Source organism: Martes martes (assembly GCF_963455335.1).
Source record: "Martes martes genome assembly, chromosome: X".
Taxonomy (NCBI): domain Eukaryota; kingdom Metazoa; phylum Chordata; class Mammalia; order Carnivora; family Mustelidae; genus Martes; species Martes martes.
This window is the reverse complement of record NC_137897.1, coordinates 101925420-101942917: the sequence shown is the minus strand read 5'-3', so window position 1 is coordinate 101942917 and position 17498 is coordinate 101925420. Positions and strand designations below refer to the sequence as shown.

At 49.0% G+C, this 17498-nt stretch overlaps 1 protein-coding gene across 1 annotated transcript in view; it reads right to left on the bottom strand.

The window, feature by feature from the left end:
• Positions 1-16738, bottom strand: part of BCORL1 (BCL6 corepressor like 1) — a 62205-nt gene extending 45467 nt beyond the window's left edge. Inside the window, exon 1 of the mRNA XM_080831297.1 lies at positions 16615-16738. The gene's annotated coding sequence lies outside the window, so the exon portion shown is untranslated. The remainder of the gene's footprint in view (positions 1-16614) is intronic.
• Between the last annotated feature and the right edge of the window lie 760 nt (positions 16739-17498).

Here is a 17498-nt window from a genome sequence, read left to right as displayed (position 1 = left end):
TCCTATTCCCCTCTATTACTCCTCTTCACCTCCCTCTCCCCTCCATGACTCTCCCAGCTGTCTCTCTCTTCCCCTCTTCCTTGTTTCTCTTCTCCCTCTCTCCCATCTCTCTCGGCACAGTCTGCGCTCCTCCACCTTCCTCCCCTTCCCAACTTTCTTGCCCTGGTCCCTTCCCCCTTTCTTTCCTCATCCTTGGTTTCTCTCAGGCTCCCTTCTCTCTCCCCTCACCTCCCCACCTTCCCTTCTACCTTCCGCTTGTTTCTCCCTCCCCTCTACTCTGTCCTTGCCTCAGCCTTCCCTCTCCCTCTCTGGTCTTTCTGTCTCCCTCTGTCTCTCTTGCCCTCCTTCTGTCTCTTTCTTTCTCTCTAGCTCAGTCTGGCTCTCTTCGGCTCTCCCCAACCCCACCTCTCTCAACTGTGTGGGTAGCGGGGCCGTGTGAATCCTGCCCCTCCTTCTTTCCAGCTCCGGAGCTCCCCCAGTTGCAACTCTCCCCTTCCTGCACCAAAGTCTCCCAAATCTGTATCTCTAGCCCTGACCTCTCTCCTTAGACCCAGACCAGAATTTCCAGCTGCCAGCAACTCGCTGTTAATTGGACATCCACCGAGCCCCTCAAACTCAATGTGTCTCAAACCGAACTCATTATCTGTTCCCATAAACCTGCTCCCCACCCCCCACACCCAGCATGTTTCCTAACTCAGTTAATGGCACCACTCTCCCCCAGCCTGGACATTTCAGCAGCAACATTGTCTTCAACTCCTTCTCTCCCCCCCACCATCTCCACCCACAGCCAATCAGGAGTCAAGCCTTAACAATGCCATCTCCATCCTCTCCTTCTGCCCTTCTTGCCGCCACCCTGACGCAGGCCCTCATCATCTCTCACCCAGAATATTACAATAGCCTCTTAACTGGTCCCTCTGCCTCCAATTTCTTGATTTTATAATCAATTCATCTTCTAAAGCACCAATTCGATCACATCAGCCCCCTCCCTCCTCAAAAGCTTTCAGTAGCTTTTCTGTCTTCAGAATCAAGCCCAAATTTCTTAGCACAGCCTTCCGGGCCCTCCCTGACCTGGCCTCAGACCTCCTCTGGCCTCCTCTTTGGCCACATCCTGCTATTTCCCTGTGGCCTCTGCCATCCCAGCTCCTGACCCTTCCCTGAGCAGATCACCCAGTTTTAGGAGTTTGCTATTTCCTCATCCTGAAATGGCCTCTCCTGTGCCTCTCCTCCTTTCTCTGTCACCCCTCAAAGTCTGGCTTAAATGTCATCATGTCATCTCCCTAGCCTCAGCCCCCGATCAGTTAACTCTTCCCTCTCCTCAACTCTTTCGTCTCCTCAAACGTTTCATCCTTACTTCTCCCACAGCGGCCCCGATTCTTATCTTCCCTGCTGAGTGGTTAGCTGGGGGTGTGGCATGTCTGTCTCTCTGACCAGCCAAGCTACTTAAGGTAAGAAATACCATCTTTTCTGTCTCTGGTTCCTCCACAATGTCTTACAGATGGTAAGTACTCAGTAAATGAGTGTTATATGGAACTGAACCCTGGATGAGAAATTGAGGTGATGACCCTGAGAAATTACAAGAAACAAAATCAAGCCCCCCCAGAAGGGTCCACCAGGCTTAGTTACTACAGAAAAGAATGCTATACTTTCCCTGAAGGCACCACGCATGGCCCACAGCACACCCTGATTGCTGCCCCATTCCAGTATATCTCATTGTCTCTGAGCTAGTTTGCACCGCTGTAAATTGCAGGTAACTGATGGATATGCAAACTCTGTCTTGTCCCATAGAGTTTGGATTGACTTCCCTCCCCATTGTGGGAAAAACCAGTTTTGCTTCCATTTGCAATTCAATTCCTTTACTCCATATAAATTTGTGCTTTTGGACTTTTGCTTTGAACCAGCTCTAACATCTGTCTGGTTCCCTTGTGATTAACGAGTAAAATAAAATCTTTAACGCATGTTCATTTTTATAACTGTATGAGACTCATGACCTTACCTTTTTCTGAAAATTATCCTTAACATTCCTAAAACAGTTATGCGGGTTAATACATAATTTTAGAAAGATTTCAGCAAGGGGTAAGACAAATGGATTGACTGTCTGCTTCTAGTCAGTTCACCAGGATCCCATCCCGTCCCTAAACATCCTCAAGTTTTGACTTTTTCTTAGAATATCTTGGAATATCCCCGTTCAAGAAACAACAGCTCAGGGGCACCTGGGTGGCTCAGTTGGTTAAATGTCAGATTCTTGATCTTAGCTCAGGTCTTGATCATACAGTCATGAGTTCGAGCCTGCACTGGGCTCCACAAGCATGGAGCCTACTTAAAAACAAAAAACAAAAAACACAACATAACACAATACCAGCTCAGCCTGTTGACCAATACACCAGGTACTTTTAAAAAATATTTCCTCTGTACGAAGCATTGGAAGAGTCAAGCAATAAAGGGGGTCATACTTGCATAAGATGAATTTTTTTTTTGCATAAGATGATTTTAAACAAAAAGTTTAAGTGTTAGTGCCTATCTAACACTTGTAGGCAGCAGATATAAGTCAGTAACCATCAGTTTTTCACTCTTTGGCTGATTTTTGTTCTATTAGGAGGGGATTAGTTGTTTGTAGGTCCTCAGACAGAAATCAGAGGCGGGGGGAAATGAATCCTGGCATTTGAAAACAGAACATAGAAAATATCACCACCTAGATAAAGTAGTTTTTAGAAACCCCCCCCAAACCACAATAACAACAACAATGAAAAGAAAACCAAGTAAAAACCAAAATAATTACCAGACAATACCACACATTTTAGGACTACCCGGAGGTACCCCCACTTTCATAAGATCCTGAAGATAGAATATTTGCTTCACCTTGGCTTCCCATTCTTCAATTAGGAATTTCTCAGAGCAGCCCCTCTTCCTATGGAAAGCCCACTGCTGCTATTAACAGTAGCCTTTGCAGAGGAGGGAAGAGGAGAGGTAGATATCATAGACAAGAGTGCCCTGAGCTAAGCGATCTACACAGGAAGGCAAGACTGGTCCTCTTGAGCCAGAGAGTAAGCAAAGGGAACTTCCAAAGAGTCACTGATGGTGTCAGTGTCCAACCAGGACAGGAGTCAAGATGGCCAATGTACACCAATGTCTCCCAAACCAGGATCACCAACGAGCTTGTTCAAGACACAGATTCCTAAGTCCCAGCCCTAGAGATTCTGGTCCAGGAGGCCTAATGTTTTGTTTCCTCACCATCACGTCCAACCAAATTAACAACCAATCCACTGTACACTCCTTCTCAGGAGAGGTGAGCAGAAAGGAAAAACCGTCCAGACACACCACACTTGGTAGGTTCCGCTGGTGTGCACACTCTCGTGTGCCGACTTGCTTCTGCTCACAGAGCCTGCACTTACATGTGGTGTGCTTTCTTAGTCTCTCTCTTGCTCTCTCTGATGGGAACCATCACATCAAAGGCTGACGGCAAAGTTCCTAAAAGGAACTTCGAAGAAACCTGGTAATCCCGAGTGACCCAGGAAACATGGGCACAAGCGTACGAAATACCTCAAAGGATTTTCCCAGATATCACAACCATGTAATTGTTAAGAAACGAACAGCTGCATGGCCCCAGAATCAAATACTGGTCACTGCCTGGAAGGCAGCGGGACCACTGTGAGCTATCCCCACTTTGGGGGGAAAAACTTGAAAGACACGTCCAACTCAGTAAGAACAAAGGAGAGCACATGCTCCACCAGCCCAATGCAGTGATCAGCATAGGCTCAAAAAATAAAGAAATACAACGCTTCAATTTAGCAGGCACATGCACACACACTTAAGTAGAGGGACTGACCAAGATCCAAGGGGATGAATCCAGCAATCAGAGAGCAGGCAGGCAGACATAATCAGCACACTACAAACCAGGGGAAACCAACAAGAAAATGGACTAACAGGAGAGCAATAACTTTAAAATGGTGAAAATAGCAGCTAAGCTGAGGGCAAGCAGATAGCAGAAGACAAACCATAATGAAGCAGAGATCTTTCCCCCCCAAAATACAAAAGAAATAACTGCTATTAGACAAGGGCAGGTGTGAAAGGCATAAAAGAGAAGCCCACAGAATATAACAACCAAAAGAGAAAAAACGAAATAGGGGAACCTGAAATATTTCACCATCGTGGGCCAAACTGAAACACTGTGGGGAAGCACTGAGTACAGACATTTTAGAAAAGTTTTGAGAGAATATGTTATCAAAAGGGGAAGGACATCGAATTATAATCCAAGTCAGGGTTAGGGGGAGCTGGTAATAAGGGATGGGCAGCACTAAAAGCTCAAAGGAGATTTTACCGATTGGGTAGATAGTTTTTGTTTTGTTTTGAAATGAAGATGCCAAAACAAGCAGATTTCACAACAACTACAAGCAAAAGTATGGTCGTCATGCGTATGAGGAAGGGAAGGACACAAAAGGAGATAATACAGCACCTATCTGACAAAATGTCTTTGCCTGGGTAAAACGTTAACCTTGAACATGGCTGGCCAGGGTGTTTATCCTGTGAACGGGTTCCCCAGAATCACGTAGCTTCCACTGGGGCCAAAGACCCCCTACATGTAGAACAACAGGCACTGGCAACATATGAAATACAACTAGGCCCTTGAAGCGTAACATGAAACCTGTCCATTTATTCATGGTTGGACTCTTACTATCCAGCCAATAAATTAGAAATTCAAGATTAAGAAGGTCTCAGTTAAACTAAATCTGGTAGTACTCCCCCAGGCTTCTTTTGGTTCACATTGTCTGGTGACCTGGAAGCAATTATGACTTTAAAAAATGAAAGAGCCGGAAAATATTCTTCTTGAAGCCTGGCCCTGAATCTGTCCTCAAGAGAACAGGCGTGGCTAGTAGACAGTTTAAGAAGGAGGGTTGGGTCAGCGATGACTAATGTGTAAAGAAAACCAACTTTGGGACCTACTGCTCCAACAGAAATCCAGCGCTCTGGGTAAAGCTCCCATAAGACAGAGACATTCACATTCAAACATTACAGAATCAAAGGAGAGTCCAGCCCATTACCCCACTTTGGGAAAAGCAGCATTTAAGACACCCCCAAGGGGATCCAAGAGACCACTGACATTTAAATCCTGAGGCTGAAAGGAAGAGGCCAGGACTTCCACCTAGTCACTGAAGTGCCTTTAGAGAGAGGTCAAAATGTCTCAAAATCAGTGTTTTCAATAGGAAAGTGTACATGTACCCAACAAGGATGACTCTACCTGGCTTTAGATATGGAACCTTGACCACAGACCTTACCCTCCCTGCCGCTCTGCCTTCTTCCATGTATACTCAACAGGAGACTAATGGTTCTGTTTTCCCTACTTAATCATATATATCAAACCTCAACCCCTAATGAGGAAGTTCTCCCAGTGTAAATTATCCTAATTTAACAGTTTCCCATATAAAGGTATTCTAATATTCTCCTCAGGCTTCCTAGTATCTACATCCATTCACCTTCCCCTGCTATTAACCAAATATCATTCCCTGAAACTCAGGTGTCCCTATCCATGCCCCAATCACTTTACTTTGCCCCCCTTCATGCAAAAGAGTTCCTTTACCACTATACACCACCACACACACGCGCGCGCGCACACACACACACACACACACTCAACTGGAAATAATCTGCTGGGCAACTGAAAGGAGGAAGGGGCCCTCTGCACCGTTCATCCCAGCCTTCTGCCTGACTAATCTACTGTAGCACTTTCTAGTTCCCCTGGAGTTTTTTCCTACCCAAATATTTCTTTTGGTTCTACCCCAAGGGATAAGTCTTATAGGAGACACTACATCCTCTTCCCAGATACATTTAATTCCTCTGTTTACCAAGAAGACGAAGTAGTTACCCACACATGGCTATAGCATGGACACCTTCATAGACTCCTTGGTACCTCCATGTTTAAAAACCTGGCCTATAAACATTTATGAGACTGGATACAAAAGAATGTTAACTATCTGTTAAACACATGAGAGCTTACTCATTCAAATGAATGTAGTTACCTCCAAAGTAGTCAGTCACCTTGGGAGGCTAGATGTTCATCTCAACAGAGTGGCCAGGGCTTGCGATCTCCCTGGAACTAGCTCTTCACTATGACCACCCCAACCCTTTCTAATCCAAACCATACCCTTTCTCAATCTCCTCACTAGTGCTGGATTCCTACTCATTCCGAGAAAATTTGATGTTTAAAAACTGCCAAACTCAAAATCTGTCTAGTCACACAGTAGCAACACCCTTGAAGAGTGATATAGTCTACTATCCACAGCCTAAATTCGTTGTGTGTGTTGAGGGTGGGGAGACTGGGTTTGCCAGCCATCTCAGGTACCTCATTACGTCCATTTACTATGTCATCTGCAAAAGGGGCATCAATGAGTCCCTACTTAAAGTTGAGAATAGGAAGTGCCTGGCTGTCTCAGTCAGAGAGACCTCCTTAAACTGGACTTGGGGTCATAAGTTCAAATCCCATGTTGGGCATACAGCTTACTTAAAAAAAATAAAATAAAATTGAGAAGAGCACAAAAGCCATAAAAGGAACAAAGATAATCAATTCCAACAATGAAGGAGGCAAAAAGCAGACATTTGAATCTCACTCACATTTTCATACGACCAGTTTGTTTAGCTTTTCTACCCACTGCCATACATTCTCCCTATTATTTAAGTACTACTTCCATCTCCTGCTGTAAGGAAGTAATTTTACTGCATTTAAGGAAAACACCTCATCGTAGCTTTATGCTAGACCTAGGATCTAGCCATAAGATTTTATACAATTTCTAGATATCACCGATATCTAGAAAACCTAAGCAATCACCATGAAATTAATCAGTCCTTGCCAAATGCAAAGTCACCTCAAAATGGCATGCTAAGTTACTAGGGTCATTTTTGGTTTGCTTTTTAGCGCTTCTCATTTCTCCTAGATCAAAACTAAGAGTTGGCTTTCCTCAGTCTTGGTCTTCAGCACAACCATGTGAATATCTGGTGTGTCTTTCACACTCCAAAGTTGAATCATTGCAATCTGAGACCTGAATCCCTTTTGTGATGCTTGTGTGTCTTCCATGCCATGCACTGTGGCAGTGGCCCTCAGGCGTCTCCATTTCAGTACACGGCATTCGTGATAAGGATTTTTTCATCTAAAAAGGATTCCTCCTCACCGAACTTTTACCTTTTTTTTTTTAAGTCTCCTAGACCTCTCACACAAATATTTGGAAAGGCCATTATCAGACTTTTTTTCCCCACTCTCTCCAGACTACAGGCTCAACTCACTTTGTATAAATTACTCATATATATAAATACATACATATACATACATAGTATATACACACACACACACATATATATACTCATCATAGTGTACATATAATATATAGTATATATATACTATACATATATATACATATATGTATATGTATATATATACATATATTATATATATACATATATGTATATGTATTATATATATACATATATATGTATATATGTATATACATATATACACACACACATATATATACTCATCATAGTGTACATATAATATATAGTATATATAATATATAGTATATAGTACATATATAGTATATATACATATAATATATATAATAGTATATATACATATAATATATATACTATATATATAATATATATAGTATATATATTATATGTATATATACTATTATATATATTATATGTATATATACTATATATGTACTATATACTATATATTATATATATACTATATATTATATGTACACTATGATGAGTATATATATGTGTGTGTGTATATATGTATATATACTATATATATATATTATATATATATATTTTTTTTTTCAAACTTCCAGTACTGACTCAACCTCCCTACCTGTCTGTACGTTCCCCAAGGTTAGAAAGAGTATTTTCTGCTTCTTTTAATAGCCTACCTACCTACCTGTCTATACGTTCCCCAAGGTCAGAAAGAGTATTTTCTGCTTCTTTTAATAGCCACTCCCAATACTGTCTAGCATGAAACAAGGAATACAATATGTGTGCAGTAAATACTTGCTGAACTACTGGGAAAAACAAAATTCTCGCTAGGTCATATGGAAACCAAGAATCCCATGTAAAAAGCCCTGTCTGTAGATGCCTTTTACTTTCCTTGCTCTCTCCTAAACTTCCTCTTCTTTCTTTTCCTTGCTTCCACAACAAAGACAATCATAGAAATAAAACTGGGCCAGGGCAAAACAACAAAGTCAACTTCCAATTATCTGAGTGTGGTTTAGCCACAGCTAATTTTTAAACCCAGCCAACTTATGGACTGCCTTCTGCCACTTACGGTAGATGTGTACTCAGGGACGACTCGTTTTAATGTCTCCCTAAGCAGAATATAAATTGGAAGGTGAATCTGCTGGGTAGGGGGCAGGTAGAGAATAATAACGCATTTCCAAGCCAAAAAGAAATTATTAATTTGCTAACTGATCTGCTGTTTTAAATTGACCTGTTATCGCTCTCTCCCTATATTGGCATAGCTGACTGTTGGCACCAAAGTCCACTCTGGCTGCAGAAAGAATCTCTATTTTACAGCCCATCTTTTTTTCAGTGTTCAGAAGTTTGGTTTGATGATACCTGAGCTATTCAAAACATGTTTTCTCCCATCCAGTCGCTGATGAACATCCTTGTCATAGAGCCATACAAGACTCAGGCTCTATCTACCACCCTTAATAGAACTTCCAGATGTCAGAGACATCTGGAAAGCCCAACCAGTTGTAATTAAATACAGCAGCCCTTTTCAGAAAGCAATGGTTTTTTAAAATGTCACCCCAGTAAACTAGGCTTGGGTCATTTTTTAAGCATGGCCCAAAATGTCCCCTGAAGTTTCAACTGGATATACAGTCTTCAGTTCCTGTCCTAAAATACTGAGCAGTGTTACAGCACAGCTGTTAAAGAAGCTGCCACTTCCACCTCAAAGGTAGATGCAATAATGGAGTGATGAGCCAAGCTATTTCTTCCTACCACATTGTAAATGCTAAATATGTACTAATACAACAGGAATATGGAGAAAGAGCACAGAGGATCAAGATACACAGGGAGTGCTCAGGAGCCATTGATAGTTTTAGTTCTGCCACCATGTTTACCACAGAGTAATATAAAAGGTCACAGGACTCAATGGAATAAGAAAAACTAGATTATAATATAGTAACAGATGTCATTTATTGGGCTCCTGCTACGGACCTGCCACATAGCTATTATCCTGTGCAATCTTCATAGTCCTGGGAGACTGGGGTTTTCACCTCCATTTTAGAGATGAGAAAACTGAGGTTCAAGAGAGTCGAGTGAGTTGCTCCCTGTGACACAGCTAGGAAGTAGAAAAGCAAGGACTCTGACTTAAGGCAGTATGTCTCCAAAGCCTTCCAGGTAATTCTGAGACATGCAAAAGTTTAAGAACCACTGCAAGATACTAACGTCTACAAGGTGCGACCAACTTAAACTGAGTAAAGCTTCATCATCACAAGACACCTCAGCACCTCATGGATCCTGGTGGACAGTGCACTGACTCGTCCTGGGGATCAGGGTCACATATAATAAACTTCTCTACAGTCCACAGAACTTGGAAAAATGGAAGTCTGCTTGTTTTCCTTGTCCCCGGACACCAAAATTATAACAAAACTTGACTGTACCCTTACATGGCACCAACACTAAGATTTCTAGGCATACCTTAGCAATGAGGTAACCAAATTTTGTTTCTTAGCCGAAAATCAGTAAAGAAGCCTGAAACACAAAGCTCTGCTGCCCCTCAGTACTCTCAATTTTTCATGGACGCGTAACTTAAGATCTTCTTAAAATCCAAATGAAGACGTATCCTGCCTCACATACTCTCAAAGAATAAATCTGAAAATTACCACATCTTACAAATAATAAATCATCGCTCTTCAAATTCATCACAATTCACTGACCAGGGAAAATATGACCTTGACATGCAGCCTGCAGCCACTTTTTAAACAATTATCCATTTTTAAATGTTTTATGGGGAAAGGGTGGCTTCAGCTTAAAAAAGAAAAAGAGGGAAACAGAACAGCATATTTGAATTATGGGGATAGAAGCAGAGTTAAATTTTACTCTTGACCAGAATTTAACTTCAGTTCACCAAAGAAAGTTTTCATCATGAAAGACTGCTTTCAAGTTATGAACAGTAGGAAAGGGTACGATTTAGAAAGAGAACAGTTTCTACATTACTTTAAGGATAACCATTCAAAAACTGGCATTAAGAAAGCCTAGTTAGTATGTGAGATTATGTAAAATACTGTACTAGCATCCTAGTGGCTGAGAGGCAGATTACCTATTACCTCCCTCTTTGGCCATCCTGGCGCTAAACCTTCTGGCAAGCATAGACTCATACCTAACTGGAACTCCAGCATTAAGAAATTTCCTTTCCTTCTAAAACTCAAAGGTCTAGGGTCTTCCTTCCCCCCTTATGTAATCATAAGTGGCTTGTCCCCTTTCCCATCTGCTTTATCCCAACGATGCCCACTTTCCCCGGGGCTCTCTGTTCCACTCTAGTTAGTGTTCATTTTCCCACCCAGCTTAACCAGGAACTCCTCCTCTCTCCATCCCAGATGCTGGCTGATGCTGGAAAACAGCTCTCTACCCCACTGCGGCCATCCTATTCCATCTCAAATTGAGCTCAGCCTAGAATCAATGAGCCAGTCCAGATGCCCAACCCCTGATTAGCACCTCTCCTCCATGCACCCACCCCACCCTCCAATTCTGGCCCAAGGCTCTAAGGCCACTGTTCTTTTCTCCTATTTCACTCTGGAATTTCTATAACTCACCTCCCTATATCTAGGATTCCTTCCACTTGCAGACTGGAAAAACTGGTGTATTCCTACTTTCAACTTCTTTCAAGGCCATTCTACTTACATCGGTGAATTGCTTCCCCCATCCAGTATGCTTATTTTAGTCTGAATTTTCTAACTAATGCTTAGACTTGTAAGCCCTGGATCTCAGCTAACCTCTGCTACTTGGGCCCTCCCAGGACAACAGTTATCAAAGGTAACTTTTTACCCTCCCTGACACTTACTCCACATGACATGTGAGTAAACACCTTCTCCCTTTGGTTCCTTATTCCGCCCTCTTTCACATTCTGCATTTTTAGCCTATATACTATCTCTAAATTCTCTATTTCCCTATGAGTAAATATATGTATATTCCTTCCTACATGCCCGTTTCTCTACAACCCTGTTTTTACCCAAGATAGTCCTCTCTCTCACACCAACCATAATGATTCTAGCATGAAAGTGTAAAGAGCCTTAAAGGTTCTTCAAAGTTGACTTCGGAAAAACTTAGCCTGGAAATTTCAGGGTTCCACTTTTTCCTTAGTTGGCCCTGATGTGTAACCAGTGATGATCACTTTTCTTCCCCGTTCACTGCCCAAACGACCCTCTTCCTGACTTTTCTTTTTGCCTTCCTTCTTTCTAGTACTCAAGTCCTTTTCTCCCATAATTCTGTTCTCCTAAATGAAGCCCCTCTCTGAAACCCATAATCCAGACTCATCATGTGAGATTCTCTGCCACCTGTACTAAACACTTTTTTCATATGTAGTGAACTACAGCATGAATAAAGCAAACAGACCCCTGGAAGAAACCCTTTTGCTTCCCCCACCGAAAAAAAGTCTAGGCCACTGGGAGTCTATGCTCTACCAGCTCTGAGTAATCAAAACAGCCAGATCTTTGAGGGCCCTTGGTGCTGCCACCATTTCCTCTGGAACTCCCCTGCACTCTGCCCAATCCAGACTCCAACAAAAGAACTTGCCAGGGACTTAGCTTTCCTCTGCCCTATCCCAATAATTTGCTGTCTTTCCCTTATGGCCTATTCTAAAGAAACAGTCCTCCTTAACCCCTTCCTCCATCAATAACTCTCAAGAGCCAGAACAAAAAGAACCCTACCCTTGCTGTGTAGCTGGTAACAGGGTCAGCCCTCTTAAAGTCAGTTTGAGAAAGGCTCTGTACCTGATGGCCTGGGCCCCTTGTCCTCCCCATCCCAAAGGCAGCTGCCCAGTTGCCTTATCAAAAGATGAGTCCGCCTATCAATAGCCACATGGCTTACTGAAAATGACCATGTCCCTCCTAAACTCTATCAACCTTCAGATTCTCTTAACTTGAGTCACCAAGTCCCCTGCTCCTCCTAGCTCACCCAGTCCTTCTTACTAACTTTGCCTCTCCATCAAAATTTTACAGGTTCCTCTCCCAAACTTTTGCTTCTATTTGGAGGCTCTGGGTGATTTGGGGGATTGGGTTATCTCATTTAATCCCCAGTGGAATCCTCCAAATTTCTTTCTTGTGTGCTGTCCTCTTCAGTACCACATGGTGACGTTGCCGTCTAATTTGAGTACCCCTAAACCCTGCTCCCTCTCCCCCAAAATAAAGCTCCCACTATCCCAACATTCAAGGACAGGTCAGGTAAACAGAGAACAAGATGACCTTTAAAGTCCCTTCCAACCTTGCGACTTTATTATAAACCTAATTCACTTCCAACACCAAATGCTTCCCTTGTTCATTTCACCAACGTTTCAGCAGCGTGACTTTGAGAGAAACACCCTTCTAAGTTGAAAGAGCCATGCGGCCAACCAGAATAACACTAACCTACAACTGTACCCACAGAAGTCTCACCAAAGATTTTTTGCAATTATACTCCACCTCTGTGCTATAGGGACGACCTCCAAACTGCCTTGAGAGTATTCAGCTGTTGCTCTAAGTTAGGAGGCCCCCTTCCCACTTTCGCGTAAAGAGCCCCTAAACCCTGGGCTAGACGAGTCCTGGCCAAGCAACGCCTGTCCTTACTGTCTACTCTAGGAGACATCAAGAATGAATAAGTATCACCACATCGACAGCTTCCTACAGCCAACACTGAAAATTTCAAAACAATAAAACAAAAACATAGTGCTTGCACTGGGGGAGGGGGAAGGTGCGGGCGGAATAGAAGGGCACCTCCACTGGCCGGGGCTGTTGGCCTCCCGGGTTTGCAGTGTGCTTCCCTCTCGCCTTTCCCCTCGACCACATCTTTCCCTACAACAATCTCGCGTCCCTCCATAACACGAAATCCCCAGCCGAGGTGCGGTCGGCTCCTCCCAGCCCTACCCCGGACGTCCCTCGGCCCAGCCTTCCCTTCGGCGGGACCCCGGCGAGAAGGGCCCCCTCCACCGTCCAATTCACCTCCCTGTCCCTTCCCGGGCCTCTGGGCGCCCCTGCAGGGCTCTGTCCCGAAGCAGAACCTCGAGAAGCCAAGCCCACGAGGCCCGTCGCGGGACCCACCCCCCCTTCCTTCTCCCAGCACCTCGTCCTCCATGCACCCGGCCCCCGGGGCTCTTCGTCGTCGTCGTCCGGGCTCGTACCGCCCCCCGTCGGGGGCTCCACCCCCCGTCTGCCCCCGCCCCCAGGACGGCCCCCTCCCCACCACGCACCGCCTGCGCCCTCTGCCCCGGCACGGGACTCCCTTTGGCCTCCGTTCCCCGCCCAGAAGCGGCGGCGGCGGCGGCAGCAACGGCTGCGGCGGCCCCAGCAGGAGCAGCAGCGGCGGCGGCGGCAGCAGCGCCGCCCCAGCCCCGCCCCGCCGCCCGCCGGAGCCCCACGCCCCGCCCGCCCGCCCCGCCGCCGGACTGCTCCCCCCGAAGCCCACCACTAAGCCCCCCCACTCCCCAGCCGCGATCCGCTCGAATCCAGCTCCGCTGGGCCTGCTGTCTGTTCCTCACGCCCCTTAGGACCCGGGGTGGGGGAGCCCTAGGGTTCGCAGCCATCCTCTCCCTCCTTCAAGGGCTGGGGGATTGCCCCTGATTCCGAAACCCGGCCCCGTAACCGGAGCCTCCCTCCTTCCACCTCTCGGCTTCGCTCTCAGACCCCTTGCCTCCAGGCCTGGCGCGGAGCTGGTGGAGAGCTTGCATGCCGGATCTCCCCCTGGCTTGCTGGGGCTAGTATGAATTGCCCCCATCTCATCCTCCTTCAATTTAAGCCCCCTCCCCGCCGCGCCCGGCCCGGCGGCCCCCGCCCCTAGAGCGAGGGCAGCGGAGCCAGGGCGCTCCGAAGTCATCCCCCGCCTTTTTTCCAGGGACTCGGATAATTGCCCCTGCCCCCATCACAGCACTCCCACTCCCGAACCCAGGCCCCGCCGCCACCTAGGGGTACCCCTTACCCTACGGTTCCCTCACCCCAACACCGGGGAGAAAGCAGCCCTGAGGAGCAACCGTCGCACCTCCCCTCTGAGGTTGGAGGGTATTTTCTCCAGGTCTCTTCAAGACTTCATCACGGACAGCCACCCCCCCCCCCCCGCCAAAAAACAAGCCCTTTCTCGCCCTGCCCTCCTGGCCAGCCTCCCTTCGGATCACTGGATCCTTGCATGGGGGGGGCGGGGGTGTTAGGGCCAGGTAGTTAACAAGACCATAGCCTCCACCTCCCTTTCTGAGGAGTGGGGTAATTCCAATGGTTCCCCCCCAGGATCAACCAGACCCCCGTTTCCATGGAGACCCCCGCCCAGCCAGGAAGAAGACTCTCAGATCGCGGAGAACAAGTCTCACCTGGCTAAGGGAGAAGGGGATGAGGAGGGGGTAGGATAGGGCAGGGATGGGGTACGAAGGTGGGAAGTGGAGGGGAGCTGTCCCGAAGGGAGGGGCGAGGACAGAGCGAGCTCCAGGGAGCGCTACGTCCGGGGACACGAAGAGGACGGCGCCCCCGGGGGGCAAACACAGCGGCCGCGGGGCGAAGAACGGACAGGGTTGGGAAAAGGCTTAAGATAGAAAGAAGCGGGTGGGGGGATACGAGAAAGCCGGGGAGTCAAAAGGGGTGGAGGGGTTGGGGGAGAGAAAAAAAAGACGCACCTGTTCCCGGGTCGGCTCCGCGGGGAGGCTCAGGCCGCCACCCGGGCTCCCTCTTACCCACTCTGAGCCGCCACCCGCCTAATACTGCCCCGATCTGATGCCCCCCCTCCGCCCCTTATCGCCACCGACCTCCTTCTCCTCTCTCTCGGCGGCGGCGGCGGTCGGACTCTAGGAACTGAGAGGAAGAAGGGAGGGCTCGGCAAAGCGGAGGAGAGACAGAGCCACACACTGGCAGCAGCCGCGGCAAGCGAAAGAGTGAGGGGGAGAGCGGTGTGTGTGTGTGTCTGTGTGTGAGAGCGAAGCCTGGTGGAGTGGGTGCCGGTCGCAGGGCTCGACGGGAAGTGGAGTCCGGCGGGGTTCGCGGGCGGCGCCAGCCGCCGCTCCACGGGACTACAACTCCCAGAATGCCACCTGCTGGGGGGGAGGAATGGGGAGGTGGAGGCGAAGGGAGGGAGCGAGCAAGAGAGGGAGGGACGAAAGCAGGGAGCAAGCGGCGGCGAAGGGGGCAGAGCCAAGCAGCCCCGGTGACACTGGGAGGGGAGGGGAGGAGGAGGGGATCGCTGCGAGGACCAAGCGGATTCCGGAGAGGGAGGCAGCAGCAGTGGCTGCAGCAAGCCGGGCAAAAAGCTAGACTCCCAGGAGAGGCGGAGGCGTTCAATCCTAGGGGCTGCAAGAGCCCCACGCCCCCAGCCCTCAATGCCCCTCGAAAGGGAAGGCTGAGGAAGAGAAAAGATCAGGGCGCCAAGGCCAGGGGTTTCTGTCTCTTTCCCCCAAGGCTCTCCACCATATGCCCCGACCTGACTTTCTCAGGCCACTGGTGCCCGATCCAGTGTGCAAATCCAGAGACCCCAGATCTCTCCTGCCCGGCAGCACAGAACAGACACATTCAGTCCCCTTCTCCCAGGGGCCTGAGGGAAGCCCCCCCCCGTGCTGGCAGGGTGTGACTCCCCCCTTCTTCCCGCCCCCCCTCATCGTCACCAATCCCCATGTCCCTCCCCAGAACCCCTCCCCTGAAGCCTGGGCTCGCTTCTCACTACCTTACAAGAAACGGAGTCCCTCTGGGGGCGACTACCCAGCCCCCTCCTTTATACTGGGTCCCTACCCACCAGTATCTCCTTAGCGTTGCCCCCCTCACCGAAGTAATAGTGGGGGCGACCCGAGTTGGACTGGTGGCTACTTTCCCTCAGAGACTAGCCGTCCTTGGCCACGACGACCCTGTGTAGAGATAGAGAAGCAAATTAATACCGCCCCCCAAAGTTCGGGTCCCCGTGGAAATGGCTTACAAGGAAAGAGGGGTTGGTAGTGGAAGTGAGCTGGGGGTGAATTTCAATCCTAAAACCTCGTTCTAGGCGTGGAAATCCAGGGATTCCTCCCTTTCCTTAAAAGCCATCAAATCGCTTGGTGGGGGTGGGTGTGGGGGTAGGTTATCTAAACCCCAATGTCCACAAGACTCAAAGCGACGCTACATGTAGGAATAAGATACGAACTAGGCTGCTGCCGCGGGAGGGAGAGTATATCACCACCCCCACCCCCAGGCCGTCGTCCACCCCTAAACACAAACCCCTAGGAGAGTCAGATGGCCTAGGAAGGGGGGGAGGCGGTGGGAGTGCAGGAGAGTGAAAGGGTTGTGGCGGGGAGGGTCCGCGGCCCCCTGAGAGCAAAATCCAGATGCTAAGAGGTTGGTGGGGGGTGCGGCATAATTGCAGACGATGTCTTTCCTTGCTTTTCCCGGAATCGCCGCCGAACACCGTCTAACACTCGCAGTTGCTTACCAGTCAGTCCCCTAGCCCCATTTGTGCGCGTGAGGCGGCCGGAGCCCGGGAAGCCGGGGCACAAACTCCGCGGAAGCTGGCCTTCGCTGCCGCCGCGCTGCCGCGGGCCTCCCTCCCTCCGCTGGCGGCCCCGCCGATCTACCTTCGCCCCCGGCCGAGGCCAGACCCCGCTCGCAACTCCACGCCCCTACTCCACCCCCGGCTCCCCCCTTCGCCCTCTCCCCGCGGGTCCGGCCCAGCCCCTAGCGCCGCCCCGCCCTACCGCTCGGTCCCGAGCCCAGCAAGTGCCCCAAACTCGCCCCCCGCCCCCACGCCCAGGCCAGTCCGGCGGGGCCTGGTTTCCCCCTCCCGCCGCGCCCCGCCCCCGAATCCACGTCCTACTTCACCACCCAACTCGGCCCGGTCCGGGTTCGGCCCGCGCCCAGGCCACCGGAGTCTCCGGTTCGGTCCGGTGTGCGGCCACCCACCCCGCCCTTGCCTGGGTGCCGGCCTGGCCCGCTGCCTGCGCCCGCCGAGCCGGCCCAGGCGCGCGGTCCGGGTCTGGGTCCCGGTGCCGGCCTCGGTCCCAGCGGCGTTGCCGCGTCTCGCCACGAGGGCTCGGTCCACGCAAGATCCGAACCCGCGCGGGGTGGGGGCCGCGGAAAGCAAGTTTCTTTATCTTCCCTCCGCCCCAGCCGCAGGGCCGCGCCATCCCCCACCCCCCACGGCGCCCCCTTCACCTGGGCAGAGCCCCCCGGCCGCTGTCGCAACTTTGCTCTTCTCCACGCCGCCAGGGAAGCGGGCGAAGCGAGAGGAGGAGGGAGGTGGCGGGGGGTGCTGGGATCAGGCCGCTGGGCTCCGGGAGGACACGTGGGGGAGGAGGGGAAGGAGGAGGAGGAAGGGGG